The following is a 9,350-nucleotide window of genomic DNA, read 5'->3' on the forward strand; positions in this document are numbered from 1 at the left end:
GGAAGGAGGAGATTGCAGGGAGCCGAGATAGCACCACTGCACTACAGCCTGGGTGACATAACAAGACCCTGTCAAAAAAAAAAAAAAAAAGTTTTTAGAAATTGATAAAGGGAAAACTTCAAGGAATTGCGGCCCTAATAATGTCCTCTACTAATCAAGGCACAAGTAATATTGATTGGTGAAGTTAGTATATATAAATCAGTTGGTATAACCAACATAGCCTATGGAAATCATAAATTTAAAGGCAATGGGAGCTATACTAAAATGACACAATATTTACAGTTTCTATATGGGCTCACGTTGCATTTTCTAGGGAAAAGATGGGCTCATCAAAACAACAATAAGAGTATTCCTGCATCAGTCACCCAATGAGCCCCATCTATACATCCTATGTTCATGCTCTCTTTAGTCCATTATCCACAATGCAGCCCAAGTGATTTTTCAAAAATAACAACCTCTTGATGACTTTTTGTGTAGTATCCAGACTGCTTAGCTCATGTTGGGTATGAAATGTCCTAACATACTCATTTGAGTCTCATATTTGCACAACTATATTCTATTATATACAAAGCTGATATCTTACTCTGAACTATCTCTGTTCCTAGTTCAATCAATTCTGCATTTTATTTGTCCATCTAGTGGTTTTTCTGATCAACTAAGAATTGATAAATTAGGCTCAATTAAAGTTTTATATTTGGCTTACCTTGCCCTACTCTATTTGATTCTAAGGAAGTCTTACCATCAGAACACTCATGCTTATGAGATTATTCTTTCAGTGTAAGAAAAACATAGCCCTTCTTCTCAGGGTTGGCTCTGTTGTTCTGTGTTGTTTTATTAGCTCACGTCATTTTGTGTATATGTCAGGTGGGTGGGATGTGGCTTCCTCAAAGTCTGAACCTACTATCCTCTCAGTGCAGGTGATGCTTGTTTCTGGTTCAGATAGGAAAAGACTTGCTGTTGGTGCAAGTAGGTGTCCCAAAACACTTGTTTATTGACAATTCCATTCTCATGGATACTTAGCCAATCTTCAGCCTTGCTTCCAATACAATCCTTGAAATTTGCTCTTTGAACAACCACTTGGTTCATTGCGGTGGGCACAGCTTACATTCTCAGTAATATTATATGCTGCAGTCTAAGATTAAAGATTTATGGGTCTCCTTTTTTGCTATGTTCAGGTCCATAAAACGTAGAGCCTTCCTTTTTGATAGGGTCTGAGAGGCAAGGGAGTTCCCATTATCTTCAGTTTGCTTCTACTTTCCTCACTCTTGCTGCCCCTCCCCTTACAGCTTGAACACCTTTTAAAGTAAAACCTGTGAGACAATGGAGAGAAACTGTCTGGGTTAGCTCATCTTCTTGAAAATCTCCAGCATAGGACATCCAGCCCTCCACATTTCACCTCAGAAATCTGCAATCTACTTAGTGTGCTGCATGTTCCTCCAATTCCATGTTGTAAATACATACCTTTTGTTTCAAATTCTCCATGTCAATAGTATTTATTGGTGGGAAAAACAGAAAACTATAATCGGTTTTGTATCTTAACATTAGTTTGCCATGAAATTACTATTCGTCTTATATATTTTTAGGGAGCAGACTTCCTCAAGATCTGTATAGATATCATCCTTCATCACTAAGCTAATACACAAAAAAGTGCAACTTTCCAGCCTCAGTTTCTTTCATTCCCTGTCTCACTCTCCCACTTTGCTCTTTAGCCATGCCCACATACTTCCAATTCTCTAAAGAAGTAAGGAATCCTCAACTTTTTGTCACTTAAATATGTTACTCCTTTTGCTGGAGTACTCTTGTGTTTCTTTTCTGCTAGGTCAGTTTACTCTTCTTCAGATTCTGCCTGGAAAATTCGTTCACCTAGAAATACTTCCATAACCTTCCTCCATCTCTCCATCACTGGGTACTGGCACCATATTGTGTCAGCCTGTTTATACTTGTCTCTCTTGCCTATTAGGGTTCTCATGTAATTCTGGTATTTCCTCTATTCTTTTAGCCACAAAACTAGCAATGCCACAGATAGTATCCATTCATTCAGTAGGGTCACTAAATTAAGAAGTAATGCAATGAGTATCAAGGGGCATGCCAAATGATTAAGAATTAAATACTTACTGTTATAAACCATTAACATTTTCAAGCAAGTTGTTGCTACAATCTATCTTAGCCTAACATGGCTGATAGAGCAATAAATATTTTGAATTAATTGAGTCACTCAGAAAACAACTTCAGAATGTATCTGTAATTAAATAAAATGGTGTGCAATTACCAAACCTGTTAACATTCTTATGTTGTAACATAATTTGCCACTTCATCTCAAAAATTAAGTAAGCCAAGCTACATATTTAATATTGATAACATTTTTGGGGGCTGCTGTAGACTCCATAAAGAGAGAGAGAGAAGGAGAGAGAAAGAGAGAGAGAGAAGGAGAGAGAGAGCTCTAACTTGTGAATACTTATAATTTCCAGCAATAAAATACTAATTTTAAAAAATCACGCATTGTATCAGCCAGGAGGAGCCTCAGCAAACAGAATAATTAAATATAATACAATATCCTGGAGAGACTCTTGGAACAAAAAAGAGCATTAGGTTAAAACTACAAAAATGTAAATAAATAAATCAGAATAAAGCACAAACTTCTGTGAAAAATAATGCATCAATAGTAGTTGCCTATTGGTGACAAACGTGCCATACTGATACAAGGTGTTAATAATCAGAGGAAATGGAAATGAGGTATATGAGAACTCTGTACTATCTTCACAGTTTTTCTGTAAGTCTACAACTAATCTAAAAAATCAAAGAATATTTAAACACTTTATGTAATATATTTATGAATACCTTAGTAAACTAGGTAAATGTGCATTTATAAAACACTTAACATTTATTTTAATATTTTAAAAATGCATTCTTAAGGAAAGCTCTTTTTGGGTATCTTCTAAAATACACTCTCATTGAAAAATATTTTAAAATTAAAAATAACTTGTGAAAATACATTTAGAAATGGATGAGGGAGAATATTTAGTGTTATATTTATATTTTGTATAATTAATATATAAATTTTCTACTGGAAAATATATTTTAATAGTTTTTTAAACAACTGCAGTAGTATAATTTCTAATATTTTTACAACATAAGATAACTAATAATCACTTTCATTTTCTAAAAGTTCACATCAGCATTGATAATTTTTCAGCCCACAATATCTCAAAATGACAATTTGGCCCACAGTATTCCCAAAGGACTAATTAAATACAAAGTCAAATAACATTTTCCCTAATATAGTCAAATGTATGTATAACTATTTCAGGTAAGTGAATCTTTTTAAATAAAGAGGTAAATGTTTAAATGAATTATCCTTTTCTTTACATTTTATGCTTTAAAATGATAACTGATTATTTGAGTCATCTTTTAAGTCTGGAGTCTGCAGTGCAAATACAGCCTTAAAAATAAAATATAAAATATATTACTATAGGTGGTATTTTTATTCATTAGCTTTTTCTTTTTTCCCCTATAAGTTATATACTTTTAGATGAATCAAATATTTTTCTCTAAAATATATTTTAGGTAAGCCCATATTTTCCTTATGAAATAATTTTCGCAGTCCAAACACTTTTTTAAAAGTCTATATTTTAAAAATTTAGATTCTCTATTTATTGTTTTTTCTGTGTGGTGGCATTGTCAAAAAATAGTTTCAGATATATCAATTAATTAATACAATATCATAATAAAATATGAAAGTCCTTAATAGATTCACATGGTTAGAATTGCTACTTAAAAGTGCTAAGCACATTGAAAACTAAACCATTTCATGGATTATTGGGCACCTGACGTAAGTGTTGGTGAGATTAAAGGAGTGTAGCAATTTTCTTGGTAAAAGTGTTTATACCACTTAGAAGAAAACAGGATCTCTATTAAACTTCCTGAACTAAAACACATTTTTTTTTGTTTGTTTATTAAAAATATGGAACGCTTCACGAATTTGCGTGTCATCCTTGCGCAGGGGCCATGCTAATCTTCTCTGTATCGTTCCAATTTTAGTATATGTGCTGCCGAAGCGAGCACCTAAAACACATTTTTAATAATAACACGTTCACCTAAACAAGCACAAAGTAGAGTTTGTGAGCTTTGTGTGGAATAAAGTGAATATTGTCTGCGTGTGAAGTATATAGGTCTAATCCTCACCCTAGTATTACATTAAGTAGCTTACACTCTCAGGGTGTCTCTCTCCATTGTGAAATTAAAGTGTTGGCAAATGTAATTTAGACAGTTGTCTTTTAACTCTACAGTGTTCAACTTACCTTTTCTTTTCCATTATCTTTAAATACCAGTTTCATTTTTTAGTATAAATCATATTTGTACCACCAAATAAATGTCACTTGTCACATTGATACATTTAATCAATTGTTGAATCTTATTTTCTAGGAGTATTTGCTTCAGCATATGAATAAAATTTCTTTATAAAAATGAATTTCAAATGTATACCTCCTAAATGCACCTGAAGAGTACCCTCATAATTAATAGCTTCATTATTGCAGTCATTCTTTCTGAAGAAACTTAATGCTATTTTTTGATGGTGTAAGTGTGGATTAGCTGTGAGATTAGGGATGTACACCTTAGTTAGACCAACTAGTCTATTAGCTTCTGTGTTTTCATGTACTGTACAATGTTGTGTGCCAAACAAATCAGTTATATTTTTGTGCTTCCGTAAATGAAAAAGGAGAGATTATAACTGATACCACAAAAAAAAAAAAAAAAAAAAATCATCAGAGACTATTACGAACCACTAAACTGTCACAAACTAGAAAAACCTAGAGGAAATGGATACATTCTTGGAAACGTACAAACTCCCAAGATTGAACCAGAAAGAAATAGCAATTTTGAACAGACCAATAATGAGTAGTGAGATTGAACGTGTAATTTTAAATCTCCCAGCGACAACAAAAAAGCACAAGCCCAGATGGATTCACAGCCAAATGCTATTGGAAATACAAAGAAAAACTAGTGCCAATCCTGAAACTATTCCAAAACATTGAGGAGAAATGAATCCTCCCTAACTCATTCTACAAAGCCAGCATCATCCTGATACCAAAAGCAAACAAGGGCACAACAATAATAAAAAATAAATAAATAAAAAATAAAAATAACCTATAGACCAACAACCCTGGCAAACATAGATGCAAAAATCCTCAACAAAATATTAGCAAACCAAGTCTAAATGTATATAAGAAGGTAATACACCATGATTGCATAGGTCGTATTACAGGGATGTGATGATGGTTCAACATAGGCGTAGCAATAAATGTGATTCCTCACATAGACAGAATTTAACAAAACATATGACTATCTGAATAGATGGAGAAAAAGAATTTTAGAAAACTCGGCACTCCTTCAAAATAATAATAATAAACCTTCAACAAACTAGGCATAGAAAAAAACTTATCTCAAAATAATAAAGGCCATATATGACAGACCTACAGCCAACATCATACTGAACAGTGAAAAGCTGAAAACAGTCCCCCTAAGACCTTCAATAATAGAAGGATGCCTGCTTTCACCACTTCTATTCAACATAGTACTGAATATCCTCAGGAGGGCAATCAAGCAAGAGAAATAAATATAAATTGGAAAAGAGGAAGTCAAATTATCTCTGTTTGCTGATAATACTATCTTATGCCTAGAAAACCCCACAGACTCCTCCAAAAACTTACATTTGATAAGGAAATGTAGTAAAATTTCAGGATACAATATCAATTTACAAAAATCAGTGACCTTTCTACACACTAATAACAATCTAGCTGAGAACCAAATCAAGAAGACAATCCCATTTACAACAGCATAATAAAATAAAATACCCAGGAATAAATTTCACCAAGGAGGTGAATGAAATTCTTTATACAGGAAACTACAAAACACTGATGAAATAAATTGAAGATGACATAAACAAAAATTCAATTCCCATGCCCACATATGGAACAAATTAATATTGTTAAAATTACCATACTGCCCAAAGCAATCTACAGATTCAATACAGTTTCTATAAAAATGCCAAAGCTTTCAAAGAAACAGAAAAAAAAAATCCTAAATTTATATGGAGCCAAAGCAGAGCCTAAATAGCCAAAACAATCCTATGCAAAAGGAACAAAGCCAGAGGCATCACATTACCTGAAGTCAAATTATACTCAAGAATAGAGTAATGAAAACAAAATAGTACTGGTATAAAAATGGACACATAAATCAACGGAACATGATAGAGGACCCAGAAATAAAGCCATTTATCTACAACCAACTGATCTTCAACAAAGTCAACAAAAACATACACTGGGGAAAGGACACCCTTTTCAATAAATAGTGCTGGGAAAATTGGGATGCCATACATAGAAGAATGATACTGGACCCCTATCTCTCACCAAACACAAAAATCAACTCAAGATATATCAAGGACTTAAATGTAAGTCCTGAAACTATGAAACTACCAGAAGAAAGTCTAGGGAAAGCTTTTCTGGACATTGATCTAGGCCATGAATTCGTGACTGAGTTCTCAAAAACACAAACTAGCAAAACAAAACTAGACAAATGTTAACTTAGTTATATTTGTCTAAAAATATAACTAAGCCATCTCACAATGATTTGATTCAGCAATCTCACAATGAATTTTTACCCAAAGGAAAACTAAAAAGCTTCTGCAGAACAAAATAAGTGATCAATAGAGTGAACAGACAACTGGTATAATGGGAGAAAATATTGCAAACTATTAATGAGACGGGATTGATATTCAGGTTTTACAAAGAACTCAAACTGTTACTGGAAAGTGCAAGAATCCTGGGTTCTTGTCTTCTTAGAAGAAAGATTTCAGCCAAGAGACACACAGCAAGGGTTAAGTAGCAGAGCTTATTGAAGGAAGATAAAGTATATTCCAAGAGAGGAGCGAGTTGACCTGGCTGGAATACAGCTCTGGGCTGGTTCAGCTGGAAAAATAGCAGTAGCAGCGTTTATTTAAAGAGACAGTACGCTCTGAAAGATGAAACAGAGCTGGCTGCTTGAGAGGATGCACAAGCAGCAGCTAGTACTGGGGGATTCTCTTTATGACAGTCTTACATAATTATTCATGAAGGGTGTGAGGGTTTGTCACTCGCAGTTATGTAGTAGGCAGTCCCCTTGAGTGCACATGCTCTGTGGTTATACATGCTGGTACACACATCACATGTCTCATTACCATTTAAAGTCTCCACCCACGAGTGTGTTCTTTTTACTATTGTAATGAGCAAAAGGCTGCTTTAGGATGAGTTACTGCAGGAGTGAGGATGCTCATCATCAGAAGTTCCTACTGTGGTTATCTTTGGCTAAGGCCTTATAAATCCACTTTAGGGCCAGAGGAGCCCAAATACAAGGACAGAATAGCAAGTGTAGCCGTTGTCTTATTTGCTGACTGTCAGTGGGCAGCGCTGACTATTAGAGGGCTGTATCTCCATAATTTATTTTCCCAGGGGCTCCCTTGCCTGCTAAGTTCTGGCTATTTGCTTACTCTAACAAAACAACTCAACAGAAAACCCTCAGATGATCCCATTAAAATGTAGATAAAGGACATGAACATTTTTGTATGTCTGTTTTTGAAAAGAAGTTATACAAATGTCCGACAAGCATATGAAGAAATACTCAAGATCACTAATCATCAGAGAAATGCAAATTAAAAGCATAATGATATGTCATCTTACACTAGTCAGAATGACTTATTAAAAAGACAAAAATAGCAAATGTCGGCAAGGATAAGGAGAAAAGGGGCCACTTACACACCATTGGTGGAAATTTAAATTAGTACAATCTCTATGGTAAACAGTACGGTGATTCTTCAGAAAACCAAAAATAGAACTACCCTTTGATTCAGCAAACTCACAATGAGTTTATATCCAAAGGAAAAGAAAGCATTATATTAAAAAGATACCTGCACTTTTATATTTATCACAGCAATATTTACAATCGCAAAGTTATGGAATCCACCTGTGTCCATCAATGGATGATTGGATAAATAAATTATGGCGTAGCCAGATATGGTGGCACATACCTGTAATCCCAGCACTTTGGGAGTCCAAGGCACAAGATCACTTGAGCCCAGAAGTTCAAGATCAGCCAGGTAACATGCAGAGACCCTGTCTCTACAAAAAAAATAAATAACAACAACAACAAAAATATCTGGTCATGGTGGCACATGCCTGTGGTCCCAACTACTTCGGAGACTGAGGTAGGAGGATCACTTGGCCCTGGAGGTCCAGGCTGCAGTAAGCCATGGTCATGCCACTGCACTCCAGCCTGGGCAACAAAGTGAGACCCTGTGTCAGAAAAAAAAAAAAAAAGAGAAGAAATAAAATGTGATATGTATACAATGGAATACTATTCAGCCATACATAGAATTAAATCATGTCTTTTGCAGAAACATGGATGGAGCTGAAGACCATTATCTGAAGTGAAACAACTCAGAAACAAAAGTCCAGTACCACATGTTCTCATTTATAAGTGTGAGCTAAGTAATGTGTACAAATGGACATAGAGTATGCAATAATAGTGATTGGAGAATCAGAAGGGTGGGGGGTGGAGGAGGTGAGGGTTGAGAAAATACTTGATGGGTACAATGTGCACTATTCTGGTGATGGTTATGCTAAACCCCCAGACTTCACCATTATGCAATATAGTCATTTAGCAAAACTGCATTTGTACCCATTAAATGTACACAAATTTTTAAAAAATTATATTACAGTTTCAATTTCCTAATCTTTACAAGTAATTTTTTTTTCAGAGGGATCTTAGCTTTTTCCATTTTTTTTCTAAGTCTTTGCTCAAAAATCACCTTCTGAATGTTGTCAATGTTTTCATCCCATGTGAAATTGTGTCCACTAACTCATTTTTGTTGTTTTCCTTTTATAACACTTATCATAATGTAATGTAGTTTATACTTTACTTATTTAACTATTGTCATTCCCTTGCTATTAGAAAGTAAATTCCAAGGGGCAGGTATTTTTCCTTTTCAGCACACTTACTGCAGGTTAAAGAATATCTAATACACAGTGTGCACATTGCAATATTTCTTGAATAAATTAATGAATTACTCCACTGATAATTGTCCTGTTAAGGTCACCAGTGACCTCTAGTATGCCAAACTGAAGGACAGTGATTTAGCCTTTTAGCAACTCTCAATGTACTTGGATACACTCTTATTTTGAAACATTCATTTTTATTAGTTTTTTCAACATAACACAATTTTATATCTTTTCCCAACCATTTTGAAAACTTTCTCATTTGTAGGCTCTATGGCTTTATTCAATTTTACAATATTTCACAGTTCTTCTCTCCTTTTTTCA

At 34.4% G+C, this 9,350-nt stretch overlaps 1 non-coding gene across 1 annotated transcript; it reads right to left on the reverse strand.

The window, feature by feature from the left end:
• Positions 1-3,955: 3,955 nt before the first annotated feature.
• On the reverse strand, positions 3,956-4,062 carry LOC112427250 (U6 spliceosomal RNA). The gene has a single exon (XR_003018758.2). It is a non-coding gene; the product is annotated as a U6 spliceosomal RNA (small nuclear RNA).
• Between the last annotated feature and the right edge of the window lie 5,288 nt (positions 4,063-9,350).

This window comes from Macaca nemestrina, chromosome 1 (genome assembly GCF_043159975.1).
Source record: "Macaca nemestrina isolate mMacNem1 chromosome 1, mMacNem.hap1, whole genome shotgun sequence".
Classification (NCBI taxonomy): Eukaryota; Metazoa; Chordata; class Mammalia; order Primates; family Cercopithecidae; genus Macaca; species Macaca nemestrina.